This window comes from Scardinius erythrophthalmus, assembly GCF_964197995.2.
Source record: "Scardinius erythrophthalmus genome assembly, chromosome: 8".
NCBI lineage: Eukaryota > Metazoa > Chordata > Actinopteri > Cypriniformes > Leuciscidae > Scardinius > Scardinius erythrophthalmus.
The window spans coordinates 38997265-39016128 of NC_138228.1; positions in this window are offsets into that span (position 1 = coordinate 38997265).

Consider the following 18864-nt stretch of genomic DNA (forward strand, 5'->3'; position numbering starts at 1 on the left):
GCGCTTAATGTCTGTGATTGGCTACAATGCTCAAGGCTGAAACAACACAAGTAGTTTCGTTTTGTTTTTGAATAATATTGTGTCCTCCAGTGCCTGGATTCGACTGTACTCGGAAATTTTTACGAGTCTAAAATGTCTGAGTCCGTGTCAAGTCCGAGTACAAATTCATCCGAGTGCGTGACGAGTCCGAGTTCATTCAAAATTGTACCTGAGTCTGAGTTCCCCAACTCTATAGGGACCAGTTCTCCTCTGGCCAACGAACGAACAGTGTATGATTATGATTCAGACAGAATTATAGGTCAGAAGTCAGATTGGATGGCAGACATCCAAGTCTCCCCTGAAGTTCCGGGAGTCTCCTGCATATTTATAGCGGCTCCCTGATGCCTGCAAATTAGTTCAAATCTCCCGGAATCTAGATCGAGCGAGCAACCCAGCTAACAGGGAACGTTCCCAGAACATTCACTAACGTTCTTTAAAAGTTGTGTAAATGTTAATACTAAACGTTATTAAAATAATGTTTTTGGAACGTTCTTAACGTTCTTGTAATGTTGAGAGAAAACGTTCTTAGAACAACGTTCTTGGAACGTCTTTATGATGTTATTTGTGCTTGATGAACATTCTCATAATGTTGATAGAAAACGTTCTTAGAACAATGTTCTTGGAACATCTTTATGACGTTATTTGTGATTGATGAACATTCTCATGTTGATAGAAAACAGTCTTAGAACAACATTCTTGGAACGTCTTTATTGAGCGTCAGCGTCAGTTCGGGCAGGCCAGGTAGTCAAGACGCTGCTAATGGTATTGCTAACAACACTGTCCCGTCATCTGATCTGCTCCAGCTGATCTGCTTCAGCTGAGCTGCATTAGCTGGTTAACTCCCCTCGCTGCTCAATGGCCAAGCTCAAACAAGGCGCCCTATTTAAAGCACATTCAGTTTGCCCATACATGCTTGCTGCTCGCTTCTGCTGATCTGTACGCTGGTAAAATCACTCATGTTGTTAAGCGCAAAAGTACTGATTCTACTCACCCTATTGTCGGCTATGACTTCCGCCGCTGTCGAGGAAGAATGGCAAGACTCTTCTGAGGAAACCCGGCCATCACCATTCCAATCGAACCAGGGGCAGGATGCCTGCCCGGAAGATAACGCTTCCGTTCGTAGGAGTTCTCGGCGTTTGGCGAATAAATCCTCGTCCCAACCATGCATCGGCGATTGGCCCGTGGCAAAAATACTGGAAACCCTATTTGTTCTGCCCCCACTTTGTGTTGCATTAGAGACATCTAGTGGTGTAAAGTTGTATTGCATTTGATTTTTTATTATTTTAGTCCCTCCTCTCTTGCCGTTGTTTTCCTGTCTGCTTCTGACTCTAGTCAATTGAGAGGACATGCAGCAGTTACTCTTTCTCTTTGCCTTTGATAGTTTTTGAAGGTCAAAGTCTGTAAGTATTTCTGTAGGAAGTATATCTACTTTGCTATAGTCTTTGTCTATTGTCCGTTTTAGCATAATATGTATGTTGTATTAATAGATGCTAATCGCGATTAGCATTTCTCCATAGACTCCCATGTTAAAGTTAGCTTAAATGCTTACTAGTCCTGCAAGTCTCATTATAATGGCTAATTTTTCTTATGGGATAGCTATATATGTTAGATTTGAGTTGCATATTCATGTATATGTATATATGGGCAGTTTGTAATGCCATATTGTTATATTTCTACAGTTTTACAAAATTGGAAAGATCCTTACTAAAGGCCTCTCTCTACTCCGGTTTCCTGGGTCATTATTTCATGGATCTTATGTTAGCTATCTGCTACGCTAACCTGTCAAAGCAAGAGCAGAATAGTAAAAAGACTTAAAATTCAGTCTGCTATCATAAGAAGAGTGAGTTATCAACACTGCAGCCCAGAAGCTCAACATAGATTCAACAATCTATCATGGAGGAACAAAGCGAAGAAAAACCTCTGCTATACACAGAAGATGGGCAGTCTCAATACTCCTACCATACCAGGCGCTCAACCCATTCTAGTCATGCCTCATCACACAGTTCTGCTGCCACAAGAGCTAGAGCTAAAGCGGAAGCTGCAAAAGTCAAAGCTTCATATGCACAAAAAGAAGCAGACATGTTAATAAAGCAGGCACGGATTGAAGCGGAAGAATTTAAGAGAAAAACTGAGCTTGAAGTGGAACTGAAACGTAGGGCAACTGAGTTACAGGCCAACCTCAAAGCACTGAAAATACAGGGCGCTGCTGAAGCAGCTATTACAGAGGCTGAAATCCTTGAAGCAGCTTATGAGGAAGAAGTTGGAAAACCAACACAGCAGAATGTGACCAAATTAGCTCCGTATCAGTCACATCAACGCACTAGTGAGTATGTGCAACAATATTCTCAGGAGCATGGGGAGCAACAGTCTCAACTCATGGAACCACAACCCATCTTTTCACCAGAGCACCAGCCAAACATGGACAACGGTGATACAGATAATCGTGGAATCCAAACACACAGCATGGAGGAAATTAGCGATGTCATGTTCCAAGAATTTCCAGCACAACGCCAGAGCACGAGCACAGCCTACGCTCAGCAAAGCCATGCACGCCCTTTGAAGTTCTACCAAGATGAATGCCGCCCTCTACAGACTCACGTCACACAATCTAAAGGTAAAACCTACTTCACGCCCTCTAGAGCACCCCTGCATGATCAGTCAGACACAACAGACTTAGCCAGATACCTGATTCGCAAAGAAATAGTTAGCTCTGGGCTCCTAAAGTTTGACGATAAACCAGAGAACTACTAGGCCTGGAAAGCTTCCTTTGTCAACTCCACCAGTGATCTGAACTTAACCCCCAGGGAAGAGCTAGATTTACTGACTAAATGGCTGGGACCACAGTCTGCAGAGCAGGCCAAACGCATCCGTGCAGTTCACATCAATAATGCCAGCTCAGGACTCAAAATGGTGTGGCAGAGATTGGAAGAATACTATGGATCAGCAGAAATGATAGAAAACGCTCTGCTTAAGAAGTTAGAGGAGTTTCCAAAAATATCAAACAAGGACAATGAGAAGCTGTGGGAGCTAGGGGACCTGTTGCTAGAGCTGGAGGCAGCTAGTAAAGATGGATTCTTACCTGGACTATCTTACCTCAACACACCACGGGGAGTCAATCCCATCGCACAGACGCTCCCCTATAACCTTCTGGAGAAATGGATCTCAGTTGGCTCTAAATATAAAGATGACCATCAGGTTCAATATCCCCCCTTTTGCGTCTTTGTAAAGTTCATCAGAGACCAAGCAAAGACAAGAAATGACCCCAGCTTTGCCGAACTGACCATGAGTGGTTCAGTTAAGATGGATAAACCTCTGAAACCCATCAAACCATCTGTGTTCACCAGGAAGACTGAGGTTTCTTCAGAAAGTGGTGATAAGCAAAACATGGAGAAAAAGGTTGAGGATCCAGATAGATTATGTCCATTACATAATAAGCCCCATCCTCTAAGAAAATGCTGTGGCTTTCGCAGCAAGACCTTAGATGAACGAAAAGCTTACCTCAAAGAGAAACACATCTGTTTCAAGTGTTGTGCCTCAACAAGTCACCTCGCCAAGAACTGTGACAAATCTGTGCAGTGCAAAGAGTGCAACAGCAACAAACACTTAGCTGCACTTCACCCAGGGCCAGTGCCATGGAAGTCATTGAGCTCTGCTGTTAAGGAGGATCACGGCGGGGAGCAGCAGGAAGATGAGACTCCAGAGGTTATGTCAAAGTGCACAGAAGTCTGCGGGGACTCATTCGGCTCCCGATCATGCTCCAAAATATGTTTGGTCCGAGTCTACCCTGCAAGCCAAAGAGAGAAAGCTGTTAAAGCATACGCTGTCCTTGATGAGCAGAGTAATAAGTCCCTGGCCAAGACCGAGCTATTCGACCTTTTGGGCATTGGAGCAAATGCTGCACCATACACCCTTAAAACATGCTCAGGGATTGTGGAAACATCAGGACGACGTGCAAGCAACCTCATAGTTGAGTCAATAGATGGAAATGTACAGATCTCGCTTCCGTCACTCATAGAGTGTGACATGATGCCAGATGACCGTTCAGAGATCCCCTCAGCAGAAATAGCACATCATTATTCTCACCTCAAGCCAGTGGCGGATAAAATCCCAGCCATAGATCCGGATGCAGCCATTCTTCTTCTACTCGGCAGAGACATACTGCGCGTACACAAAGTACGTAAGCAGTATAATGGACCCAACAATGCTCCATATGCACAACAACTTGACCTTGGCTGGGTCATTGTTGGAGAAGTATGTCTCAGAGGAGCCCACAAGCCTAGCAGTGTTAATGTTTACAGGACCGATGTCCTACCTACTGGGCGTACGTCTTTCCTTAAACCATGTCATAGTGTTATTCACATCCAAGAAAAGTTTGACAAGAGGAGATCAAGTCACAGTATACTAACCTTGAAAGAGATGGACATACTGGCAGATGACACCGATGATCTTGGAAGCACAGTATTCAAAAAAACAAAAGAGGATGAGAAAATAGCTTTGTCTATTGAAGATCAAGCCTTCCTTGAGATCATGGACAAAAACGTCTACATGAATGAAGCAAACAGTTGGGTAGCTCCCTTACCATTCCATTCCTCAAGGCGCCGTCTCCCAAATAATAGAGAGCAAGCAGCCAAACGACTCTCATCTTTGTGTCACACACTGGAAAGAAAGCCAGACATGAAAAAACAATATATGGATTTCATGCAGAAAATCCTCGAGTCAAACCAGGCAGAACTAGCTCCGCCATTGAAAGAGAATCAAGAGTGCTGGTATCTACCAACATTTGGTGTCTACCACCCTAAAAAGCCAGACCAAATACGGGTGGTGTTTGACTCCAGTGCCATGCACGAAGGTGTCTCCCTCAACGACATCCTCTTAAAGGGACCAGACCTCAATAATACTCTTCTTGGCGTCCTTCTTCGTTTCCGCAGGGAGCCTTTTGCAGTCACAGCAGATGTGCAACAGATGTTTTACTGTTTCACAGTCTGTGAGGAACACCGTGATTTCCTAAGATTCTTGTGGTTCGAAGATAATGACTTCACAAAACCAGTGACTGAATACCGAATGACAGTACATGTATTCGGTAACAGCCCTTCACCAGCTGTGGCCATTTATGGCTTGAGACGGGCAGCGCAAGAAGGACAAAAGGAACATGGCCAAGATGCTAAGCAGTTAGTCATGCGGAACTTTTATGTGGATGATGGACTCGCCTCATTCTCCACTGCAGAAGAAGCCATCGACATTCTGAAAAGAACAAGGGAGATGTTAGCTGAGTCAAGCATCATGTTGCACAAGATAGCATCAAACAGCAGCACTGTTATGAACGCTTTCCCATCTGAAGATCGTGCCAAAGATCTTCTAAAGGATCTGGATCTGTCATCTGATCCTTTGCCTCTCCAACGCAGTCTAGGCCTCATATGGGACCTGCAAACAGACAGCTTCTCCTTCTGCGTGTCTGATGAGGAAAAACCATTCACTAGAAGGGGCATCCTTTCGACGGTCAACAGTATATACGATCCCTTGGGGTTTGTGGCACCTATCACGATTCAGGGAAAGGCTTTGGTGAGAGATATCTCCATAGAAGAGTACGATTGGGACCCTCAGCTACCAGACGACAAAATAATCCAGTGGAAAGCCTGGAAAGATTCCCTGATGGAACTTAAGCTACTTCAGATCCAGAGGACCTACCTTTCTGTTTCTCTGCTTGCCACTATACACAGAGAAATTTGTGTCTTTGCGGATGCATCGACTCTAGCTATATCAGCTGTAGCCTACCTTAAGGCAGTTGATACAGAAGGACACAGTCATGTCGGGTTCATCATGGGGAAGTCCAAGCTGGCTCCACGTCCTGCACACACTGTCCCTCGTTTGGAGCTGTGTGCAGCTGTCTTGGCAACAGAGCTTGCAGACCTGATAATGGATGAAATCGATGTGGAGATTCACACAGTCAAGTTCTACACGGACAGCAGGATTGTACTTGGCTACATTCATAACACGTCCAGGAACTTCTATGTCTATGTCGCAAACAGAGTGACAAGAATCAGGAAATCCTCGCACCCTAATCAGTGGCACTACATCAGCACCAGCCATAATCCTGCAGATCATGGATCCAGGTCTGTCCCAGCCTCTCTCCTAAAAGACACCAACTGGTTTTCAGGTCCAGCTTTTCTGACAAAACCTGAGTTGGATGAGTCTCCTCAGCCAGAGATATTTGACCTTCTACATCCAGAGTCTGATGCAGAAATTCGCCCTCAAGTTTCAACCTATGCTACAAAAGCTACAGGTGGAGGTATCGGCTCTCATCGGTTTAGTAGATTCTCCAGTTGGAAATCACTTACCCGTGCGACAGCCAGGCTCATCCAAAAGGCCAGAGCCTACTCCAAAAATACTGACCATAAACAGAGAATGGGTGAGCTTCCTCAGGCAAAACTCATAATTATGAGAAGCGTACAACAGGACTTCTTTAAAGAGGTAATTAAAGACCTCTCAAATGGTGAAGAAGTCTCCAGACACAGTTCAATCAGAAGTTTGGATCCCATCATTGATGATAATGGTTTGCTGAGAGTTGGAGGCCGAATATCGTCAGCAGACTTGTCCTGGGAAGAAAAGCATCCAATCCTTCTTCCTAAAAACCATCATGTCTCTACTCTGCTGGTAAGACATTACCATGAACAGGTTGCTCACCAAGGACGACACTTCACTGAAGGCGCAGTTCGAACAGCTGGACTGTGGATAACAGGAAGTAAGAGATTGGTGTCAAGTGTGATTCACAAATGTGTGATCTGCAAAAGATTAAGAGGAAAGTTGGAAGAACAAAAAATGTCTGACTTACCTCTAGACAGACTCACCATGGATCCTCCGTTCACGAATGTTGGACTTGACGTTTTCGGACCTTGGACCATCTCGTCGCGCAGGACCAGAGGTGGTCATGTAGAAAACAAACGCTGGGCAGTTATGTTCACCTGTTTGAGTACACGAGCGGTGCATATTGAGGTCGTAGAGACCATGTCAACCTCCAGCTTCATCAATGCTTTGAGGAGATTTACCGCTATCAGAGGTCCTGTGAGACTGCTCCGTTCCGATAGGGGCACAAACTTTGTTGGAGCTTGCAAAGAACTGCAAATAAACTCAGAAGATCCAGAGTTGAAAGCTCACCTGCAAGAAAAAAGTTGCACCTGGATATTCAATCCTCCACACTCCTCTCACATGGGTGGAGTCTGGGAGAGGATGATCGGTGTTGCACGCTGCATTTTGGATGCCATGTTGTTGAAGGAGAACTGTCGCCTCTCTCATGAAGTACTTGTGACTCTCATGGCTGAAGTCATGGCAATCATGAACGCAAGACCTCTAATTCCAGTGTCCTCTGATCCAGGGATGCCAGCTGTTCTCACACCAGCAATGCTGCTCACTCAGAAGATTGACCCAGTATCTGCTCCTCTGGGGAACATGGATCTCAAAGATCTCTATAGCAAGCAATGGAGGCAAGTCCAAAGCCTCGCTGAAACTTTCTGGAGACGCTGGAAGCAAGAATACTTGGAGACGCTCCAGCCCCGCAAGAAGTGGAAATCAGAAAGACCGAATCTGGAAGTTGGAGATGTGGTACTCCTTAAAGACACTCAAGTTAAAAGGAATGAGTGGCCCAAAGGTGTTATTGTGGAAACCATCCCCAGCCGTGATGGCAGGATTCGGAAAGTCAATGTGAAGATCATGAGACAGAGTACTCCCAAGGTGTATTCAAGACCTATTTCAGACGTTGTGCTGCTTCTCAGTAAAGGGACATAGTGGTATTATTTAATACCAGGCGGGGAGTGTTCTGCCCCCACTTTGTGTTGCATTAGAGACATCTAGTGGTGTAAAGTTGTATTGCATTTGATTTTTTATTATTTTAGTCCCTCCTCTCTTGCCGTTGTTTTACTGTCTGCTTCTGACTCTAGTCAATTGAGAGGACATGCAGCAGTTACTCTTTCTCTTTGCCTTTGATAGTTTTTGAAGGTCAAAGTCTGTAAGTATTTCTGTAGGAAGTATATCTACTTTGCTATAGTCTTTGTGTATTGTCCGTTTTAGCATAATATGTATGTTGTATTAATAGATGCTAATCGCGATTAGCATTTCTCCATAGACTCCCATGTTAAAGTTAGCTTAAATGCTTACTAGTCCTGCAAGTCTCATTATAATGGCTAATTTTTCTTATGGGATAGCTATATATGTTAGATTTGAGTTGCATATTCATGTATATGTATATATAGGCAGTTTGTAATGCCATATTGTTATGTTTCTACAGTTTTACAAAATTGGAAAGATCCTTACTAAAGGCCTCTCTCTACTCCGGTTTCCTGGGTCTTTATTTCATGGATCTTATGTTAGCTATCTGCTACGCTAGCCTGTCAAAGCAAGAGCAGAATACTATTTACAAATGACATTCAGCCTCCGCGTGGCGCCTCTCACGAGGACCTATTTGTCCTCCTCTGTGATTCTCTAATTATCCCAGTTGTTGAATCTCCGCCGGTGCCTCCTCCCCAGTCCTCCGGAAAAAAGCACACCTCGAAGCGCAAAAATCCCGAGACAGTCAGCAAAGCCCCAGCACAAAAACGGGTCAGCTGCTCTGTTCGTCCGGGCCCAAGTGCTTTTTCAGCAGATGATCCAGTGCTCATGGCACTTTCTGATATCCAATCTTCTCTCCTCGACATGTCCGCTAGGATATCAACACTGGAAGACGGCTCCATTTCCAGACCTTCCTCGAACCCCGTCCCTGCTCAATCGACATCCACCCCGGCTTCAACCACCGCTGCTGTCTCTGACCCACATCACCATCCGCGCCAGCCTCAAGGTGATGACGTCACCATGGAATTTATACTTAAAAGGACCCTAGCAACCGCCGTACCTCTTTCCACTGGCTCGCCTTTTTTCCCACCAGCTGCTGCCGTCTCTCATCAGCTGAGGGGACAGATATTGGCAGGTAATGACATTAACCTTGTTAAACTCCTACTGAGCTCCGAGCTGTGTGAACGGCGTATAGTAGACTGCGGTGACGTACATGTCAAGCTAAAAGATGGGGACTCTAGACTTTCAAAAATTCGAACTTTTCCCGAGTTCTGTACCGCTTTTGGAGTTTATAGGGATGTTATTTGTGAGGTCCAACCAGCGCGCTGAGCCGAAATAGATAGCTATCTGGCCATTATTTCTGACCTAGCTCTCTCTTATGGTGGGATTCTGTTCTACGAGTATCACAAGTCTTTTTCTGCAAAGGCAGCTATGTTCATTCAACGCTTCAATCAGAGACTAGACTGGTCCGTGGTCGATCTCGCGATCATAAGTAGACACTTCACAGGTCACCAAATCCTGTCCTACTCCGTTTGCGGCTCTCTCTCGCATTCTACGAATTTATGCTCTAAATCTAAGCCTATTTATTCCATGTCTCATCCTGGCCCAAGCCATAAATCTGGCTCCCAAAAATATTTGTAGGATGCATAATTGTAAATATTTTCATGTTTGTAGCTACTGCGGGAACGCCCACCCAAAGTCTGTGTGCCCGAGCAGAACCCGCTTCATAAAAATGGAGCGAAAGAAATAAAACCATCAACTCCCATAAACGTCCCCAAGCTGGGACGGGCGTTGAGAAAGCATCCTGACTGCTGTTTTGTGGATTATTTACTGACTGGTCTTGTTCAGGTTTTTTTTGCTGGCCTGCTGCATTTTCCTGCTGTGTTTTTTTCATTGCCATAACCTATTGTCCGCGTCTCAGGAGCCGGAAACTGTGGTTCCCTTTGTTTGAGAAAAAACAAGAAAGGATTCATTTAAGAAAGGATTCATGATAGGCCCATTTGATAATTCTCCTTTCCCGATTTTTAGGATAAGTCCTATAGGGGTAGCCACTCGAAAATATTCGGGTAAAAAACGTTTAATTATCGACCTTTCTGCTCCCCACAATGGTTTGGCTGACAGCATCAATAGCCTTATTCCTTTAGCCCCATTTTCTCTGTTTTACAACACTGTCGACGATGCCATCAATTTCATTAAAAAGGCAGGACGTGGAGCTTGGCTTGCAAAGGCAGATATTTACGATGCTTTTAAAGTTATGCCATTGCATCCCTCACAGTGGCATTTGTTCGGCGTCCAGTGGAGGGAAAACATTTATTTTGCGGTTAGACTCACTTTTGGCTGTCGTAGCAGTCCAAAAATATTCGAAACCTTGTCTGAGGCTTTGTGCTGGATTCTTCTTAATAACGAGAAATGATCATTCGTCCTTCATCTTTTAGATGATTTTCTCCTAGTAGATTTTCCTTCCGAAAAATGTGACTTCTCTATCTCGACTCTCAAACGCACTTTTTCTGAATTAGGCGTTCCTCTCTCGGAGGAAAAGACCGTGGGTCCAGTCAAAGTCATCGAATTCTTAGGCATTTCTCTCGATTCAAATCGCATGCAAGCTTCACTCCCCCTCGAGAAATTATCCCGAATAAGGCAAGTTATGAAAGTCGCAAAAAATTCAAAATCTTTTTCAAAAAGGGACTTGCTCTCTCTTTTGGGGCACCTTAATTTCGCGATGAGAGTAATTCCTCAAGGCAGATCATTTATTTCCAGGATTCTTGACCTTGAAAAAATGTTGGTCTCTGCTTCTAGATAAATGGAATGGCATTTCCTTTTTTCTTAATGATTTCATGGAATCATCTTTAGCTCTTAATCTGTATACTGATGCTGCACCTTCCGTAGGGTTCGGGGGGATTTTCAAAAACGAATGGTTTGCGTCTGCCTGACCGGAAGAATTGCGTTCCTTACCTGCCGGTGATTCCTCAACAGCCCTATTAGAATTGTATCCGATCGTCGTTGCATGCATTCTGTTGGGTAAACACTGGGCTAGGAAACAAATTATGTTTTTCTGCGACAACGAAGCTGCGGTTAATATAATTAATAAGAGGCGTTCAGCCGTTCCATTTATCAATAGGTTCATGAGACGTCTGTAAGGACCACCCATTGACCCAATGACGGAATCCAACGGCCTGGCGAAGGTTTAAAGCGTGTATGTCTTTTCAGCGATCCAGTGAAGTTCACTTAATTTATTTGGAATTTAGTTTTAGTATTATTTCAGCTCTACGCTCAATCTGACTCCAATTTCAAATGATAATCAAATTTAGATCGTATTTCTGATTAGAAAATAATCATAAATATTGATTATGAATTAATTTAGATATTTGATTATTCTGATTATCCCATACTTTCAATATTCGTTCATTACGGACCTAGTGTCGCTTTGAGACGTCACGTCGCGACTGCGCGCTCACGATCACAAACTAGCCAGTCCTGAAATAGTCAGAGGGTGTAGTACAAATATTTTACCCTATGCGGTCGCACACTACAGACCCATAGGTGTAATTTATATAATATTTGTAGCATACAACATGCTAAGTCAGGGAATAGTCAGAAATCAGAAGGTCTCCTAAGATGTGCCCCATGGTCCATTCAAAGTGCCTTCAGTTTGATCTATTCTGGACAAAGATTTGCGGAAACACCAGACTACACATTAATCTACTGGAAATAATGATTTCAGAAGAATGCAGAATAAATCAAGGTTAACATTTATTTGTCAGGTAAAAATTGATCATGCCAATTACAGAAGTAAATTATTAAAAGCCAATTCAAAAATACATGACATCATTTACTCAAAGATGACTCTAAAAGTAAGTAATGTTTTCCTGACAGAGACACACAGTAATGTGTCAGGATTTTCCAACAGGAAAATACTGAAACATTACTGTGGGGGAATGATCCTGGTAAAAGATTCCCAAAGTATGCTCTGTCCCCTTGCCTTAAATACCAGACCAGAACAACAGGGGTTATACAAATGTTGTTTAGAGTTGTTTGGGCCAATCCATGTACCCCAGGGGGGTAGCACCTGGTTTCTTGAGATATTGAAAAGAGATATCAGCCAGAGAGGAGATACAGGATTCTCCTAAGTTCTCAATCTTTTTCATTAAACCAATGACTGCAATGAAATTAAGACCATTTTACCAATCGCACTGAGACCCTAAAAATGATACCAAACATGAAAAGGAAAAAACAACACATTCACAAGATATGCGATATATAGACATTCTTAATTTAACTTTCAGTGACTTGAGGAGGGAGAAGAGGAGGGAGAGGGGGGATGAGTTGAAGTCAAACAAAGGGACAAGGAGATAAGTTTGGGCAGGACAAGGTTCTGTGCTCTGTCTTTGCTATCTGCTGTCCAGGGGGCATTTTATGGCATTATTGCAGGGTGAGTTTTGTTTTAGCAGGAAAATCAGTTCTTACACGTCTTACATGGCTGTCAGTTATGGGGAACTATCATTTTCGTGCAGAACATATTCCCGGTTTGAATTACCAAGTGGCCGATTCTTTGTCTCGTTTCAATTTTCAGAAATTCCATCTCCCAAATCTCAATCTAACAATTTCTGATGTCTCAATTCATGATCACCATTTCACATTATTTTTAAAACATTCAAAAACTGATAAAAATTGTAAAGGTGTAATCGTGTACATCTCTGAGTCTAACACTGTGTTTTGTCCTTTGATTTCCATGCTGTCCTATTTGAGGTATCGCCCCAGTGCTGATCCGCAGGAGCCGCTGTTCATCACGCAGGCAGGGAAAACAATGTCAAGAACCTGGTTTTCTTGTCACCTACGCCTCCTTTGCCAATTCTGTGGACTGCCCCCGGACCGCTATACTGCTCATTATCTGCGCTTCGGCGCAGCAACAACAGCGGCAGCATTCGCTCCAGTTTTAACCCTTAAAGCTATGGGGCGGTGGTCTTCTGCTGCCTACGAACGATACCTCCGTCCCGACGTTCGGGCTATTCTTGACGCCCAGAAAGCCATGAGCTCAAATCTCTGATTTGTTTCGCTAATAAACACTTTTGATCATTATTTTGCTCGCTCTCTGCTCAGTATAACGCCCCTGGATGCGCTACCAGCTGTTTAATTCCTTCATCTAGCTCGTTTCTCAAAAGGTGGCTTAGTCATCTCTTCATAGCGCTGATAAAAATTGTAAAGGCGTTCTCAGAACGTCCTTATAATGTTATTAGTACTTTCTGAATGTTATATTTAGGCTATCATAAAACGTTCTGGGAACATATGTTACTTGCTGAACATTCTCGTAATGTTAAGTATACTTGTTAACAAATGTACACTTCTGAACATTTGTTAACAATCACTACATTTATATATTATGCCTATATACATCCATAAAAACATTTTACTCCAAATCTTTTTTTATTGGTTTTCAATGACAATACAGAATAAAACATCATAAACAGTATACAGTAAGATATTGCCCATTATTAACCCCTTACATGATCTCCCCCCCATCTAATAGCTCAGAAAAAAAAAAAAATAATAATAATAATAATAATAATAAAAGGTAATAAAAAATAAATAAATAAGTAAATAAATCCCCTACAAAGATCCTCCTAATAAGCGCAAATTATGTACCATTGCCAGTTACAGGTGCACAAGGTAAACCCTTAATGCAATTTAAAAAGGGATTCCAAGTCTTGTAAAAGGATGTAAGTGAACCAGAGAGTGAATATCTTAACTTTTCAAGTCCAATACAGTGAAAAATGTCCTGTATCCACCTGTCATGCGTCGGAGGGGAAGCATGCCTCCACTTAAGAAGGATGGCCCGTCTGGCCAAAATTGTAGTAAAAGCAATGACTTTACGATCTCGGGCAACCAAATCAGGCATAGGAGAAACCCCAAATAGGGCTATAATTGGATCAGGGCCAATATTAGTGTTGATAGCTTTTTTAAGCGTCTGAAATACATTAGACCAAAAGGACACCAGCTGCGGACAAGTCCAAAACATGTGTAGATGATCGGCAGGAGAAAGTTTACAACGGTTGCAGGCCGCACTCTTGTCTGGAAAGATTTTTGCCAATTTGGCATTGGTCAAGTGCGCTCGGAATAGTATTTTACATTGAATTAAGCCGTGCCTCGCACATATGGAAGAGGTATGTACCTGGTTCAAGATGCTATTCCATAGGTCCTCTGTAATAGTAACACCGAGGTCTTGCTCCCAGGTATCTTTAAGAGTGGCATTAGTGTCAGAATTAATAGAATTTATTAAATTATAAATGACTGAGATTAAATGCCTGTGGTTGGCATTTAAAGCAAGAAAGTGATCAATTTTTGTTTCAGGGGGACGATTGGGAAAGTAGGGGAACTGCTTCTGAACGAAGTGTCGGATTTGAAAAAAACGGAATAAGTGATGACTGGGTAGGTTATACTTTTTAGATAAGGAAGAGAAAGAGACAAATACTCCCTCATCATAGAGGTCACTAATCTTGAGAAGGCCATTAGATGACCAGAGACGAAATGCAGGGTCTGTACTAGACGGGGGAAAAAGTAGTTATTGAGGATGGGCATATAAGTGGAGCCCATGTAAACCGTAATGTTTCCTAAATTGGACCCAAATTTTAAGAGAGCTAGTGACTACTGGATTATCTGAAACTTTGTTTACAACTAAGGGAAGCTGAGAACAGACAACCGAATAGAGAGTGCTTTTCATTGATGATGTTTCTGTATGCACCCAAGGAGGGCTGCCAGAGTAGATATCTTTGTTCCAAAAAAGAAGCTTGTTGATGTTACAGGCCCAGTAATACTGCTGAAAGTTGGGAAGTGCAAGGCCTCCTTTAGCTTTAGGAAGTTGGAGAGTTGATTTCTTAAGGCGAGCAGGTTTATTCCCCCATAGAAATGACCGCAAAATACTGTCAAAGCCAGTAAAGAAAGATTTCCTAATACAAATAGGTAAGTGTTGAAAGAGGTACATAAATTTGGGTAGAATAACCATTTTGACCAAGTTAATTCGACCTACAAGGGATAGAGGTAGAGAGGCCCACCTACAGTACACATATCTAGTTTTGATTTGTCCACAAGCGGTTGAAATTTTTTTGCAAATAGATTATTATATGAATTCGTAAAGAGGACCCCCAGGTATTTGAAACCATCAGGTGCAATCTTGAAGGGTAAGAGTGATCGTGGAAGTTTTTTAGCTTCAGCGTTAACCAAAAAAACTTTTTTGTACATTTATCTTGTAGCCAGATAGTTGACCAAATTTGTCTAGGATATCCAAAACTGGGGGTAGGGAGGCAGCAGGGTTTGAGACATATAATAAAAGGTCGTCAGCATAAAGAGAGAGCTTGTGAACTAAACCATGACGAGAAATTCCCTCAAAGCCATTGTGGCTACGGAGCCAGATAGCTAAAGGTTCTATGGCTAGATTAAAAATTAAGGGAGAAAGGGGGCATCCCTGTCGCGTCCCACGCTGAAGCGAGAAATAGGGTGATCGTATGCCATTAGTATGAACAGAGATGCCATAGGGGAGGAGTAAAGAAGTCGGATCCAGGAGATAAAATTAGAATCAAACCCAAACTTTTCCAAAATAAAAAACAAATAACCCCATTCCACCCTGTCGAAGGCCTTCTCAGCATCCAGAGACACAATAATTTCGGGTAAGTCAGATGGGCGGGAAAAGAGAATGTTGAGAAGCCTTCTAGTGTTAAAAAAAGAGTTTCTTCCTGGGGTGAAGCCTGTCTGGTCATGAAAAATTAAACATGGTAATACACGTTCAAGGCGAGAACATAAAACTTTAGCCAGAATTTTAAAATCTACGTTCAGAAGTGATATTGGTCTATAACTACCGCAGGAAATAGGATCTTTATCCTTTTTAAGGAGCAAGGAAAATTGGCCTCGGATAAAGTAGGAGGAAGGCAGCCCACCTTAAAAGAGTCATTGAAAAGCAGTGCTAAAGTAGGAACTAAAAGGGGAGAAAAAGCTTTATAGAACTCAACGGTAAAGCCATCAGGGCCAGGAGATTTTCCCGGTTTCATGGAATTAATTGCTACCTGTATCTCTAATTCTGTAATTGGGTTGCCTAGATTCTTTGCAGTGTTTTCATCAATTGTGGGATATTCAAGCGAGTTGAGAAGATCTAAATTTGTAGTATTATTGGGAGGGCTTTCTGAAGTGTACAGTCTAGCATAATAGTCTGAGAAAACCAGGTTAATTTCAGCTGGTTCCGTAACTAATTCACCTGTTGGGGATCTGATACCAGAAATCCATCTTGAAGTGCTAGCCGATCGAGCCTGATAGGCCAAGAGCTTACCAGCCTTGTCTCCATGCTCAAAAAAATGCTGTCTACATTGCCTAAGCTGTCTCTCTATTAAATCGGTCAACTGAAGGTTGAATTCTGAATGTAATTGAACTCTTTTAGCATAGAGGACAGGTGAAGGGGAAGCGGCATAAGAGACATCTAACTTAGACAGTTCGTCAGCTATTGCGGATAGTCTACGTTTTTTGGCTTTCCTTACTTGTGAGGAATATGAAATTACCTGGCCGCGAATGAATGCTTCGAAAGCCTCCCACAAGGTGTGACTGCTAATACCTGGAGTCTGATTGAGTTTGAAGTAAAACTTAATCTGCGAGGAAAGGAAATCTTTGAATGCGCTATCTGATAGCCCGGAGGAGTTGAATCTCCAGGGTGGGGGCGACAGTCTGTTAGTTGGCAAAGTTACGTCAATAGATACTGGGGCATGATCAGAGACCACTAATGCGTGATAAGTGCACGTGGAAATACAGTGTAACAATTTATTATCTACCAAAAAGAAATCAATTCTAGAAAATGTATGGTGAACATGAGAAAAGAATGAAAAAGCCTTGCCTTGAGGGATTTTAAACCTCCAAGGGTCAGAGAGTCCCAGTTGAGAGGCGTTGTTTAGCACCACGTTAGCTGATTTTGATAGAGTAGACTGTTTAGAGGAAGACCTGTCCATGGATACGTCTTGAACCAAGTTAAAATCCCCTCCAATAATTATATGATGTTCATCTACTTTGGGTAAGCTTGAAAAAAACTTAATGAAAAACTCATCATTGTCCCAGTTGGGGGCATAAATCGAAGCTAAAATTACTGGTATGTTTTGGAGTTTGCCCGAGACCATAACAAAACGGCCATTTGGATCTATAATAGTATCAGTGTGTTCAAACATAACTCTTTTATGGATAATGATAGCAGCCCCGCGAGCTCTCTGAGAGAATTTGGAATGAAACAGGTGACCCATCCATGATCTCTTGATACGCAGTATATCTACCGTTCGTAGGTGAGTTTCTTGTAGAAACATAATTTCTGCCTTGAGATCCCGTAAATGTGCTAAAATCTTACTAGCTTTGACGGCACTGTTCTTCCCCTTGGTGTTCCACGACACTAAGCGTTTAAAAAAAAAAAAAAGGTAAAGGAGACCAATATAGCCAACACCCCCCACCCCACAACTAACCACCCCCCACCCACCTTTAACAATTAACTTGCCTGAGCACTTAGTCTCGACTTCCGCTACTGCTTCTATCCTTCTGGATCTCATTCCCGTTCCAGTAGTAAGCCCTATAAAACTTGAACTTGAAGTTTAAAACATAACTTTTTATAGCATAAAAGTACAACAGGGAAGAGCCTCAACAAACAAAAATAAATAAATAAAAATAAATTGAATAAAAATAATTGTATACATAAACAAAATAAATAAAAATATTATATATATATATAAAATGCCAAAATAAAATAAATAATAATAGAAATAGTTTTTAAGGTGAAGTTGCCAGCTATGAGGCAACCCATGTGATTTTGCAATACAACAGTATGAAGAAAAAATAAACCTTAGGATAAATAAATGTCTAGATAAATAAATGCCTAGTCTCTGCATGCATATGCACATATAAAAGTTGGCCCTATAATTGTAAAATTATATAGTTTAACCTGAAAACAGTCGAACAAAACAATGCCAGAGATAATAACAATGTATAGTACATTCAGGTATGCATACCTAAATACGTTAAATCAACGAAATAATCGATGCAATAATCATGTCAAGCCAACCAAAAAGTTACTATAGACGGCTTTGAGCGGATAGAAAAACTACTATAATTTCCGACTCTCTGGTGTGACTGAAAAGGGAGGAAAAAGAAAGAAAAAAAAAAAACAAAAAAAATAAATATATAAAAAAGGCAAAAATAGCCCCGCTTTCAGCACAAAGTGGAAACATTGGAAATAGTTTCTGTAACTTGCATCAATTTAACCGCTAGAAAACTGAGAACAGCAATTAACCCCGCCGGCTGGTTGACTGTTGGACAGTTATGGCACATGATCCGAGGAGCGGGCAGCTGCAACAAAGTTCTCGGCCTCCGTCACCGAAGATAACATCTTCTTACCTCCGTCTTTGGTCCAGATTGAGAGCCGTGCAGGGAAAAACAAAGTTGGTTTATATCCAAGGTTATATAGTTCTGCCATTACGGACCGGTATTTAGCGCGTTCAGTAGCCACTTCAGGAGCGTAATCCTCGTAGATGGCGACCGGGTTGCCTTGGTAAACCAGTTTGCCTCTTTTGGCTCGAGCCTCTCGGACGATCAACTCTTTTTGACGGTAGCGGTGGAGCCGGATGATAACTGGCCTCGGTTTCTTCCCGGTCGCTGGTTTACTAACAAGAGCTCTGTGTGCCCGGTCAATCTCCGGCGGAGAGGGTAAAATTTCTTCTCCCAGGATGTCTGCGAGGACCTGCGCGAAGAAAACTGAAGCAGAGGAGCAGAGGGCGTTACCATGGAAACGGGGCGGCTGCTCAACAACTGACGACAAGAAGCAACTCCGTCTCTCACTGTTGTTTTCACTACTTTCAGGTAAGTTTAGTCCCCAAAATTACACACATAGTACATATACATATTTCTGACACATTCTTTCATGTAACTGACACGCTTCTGTTGAATAGTTACTTTATAGAAATGGTTTAGTGTCTTCGGGGAAAAGTCTGTTAGCATCTCAAC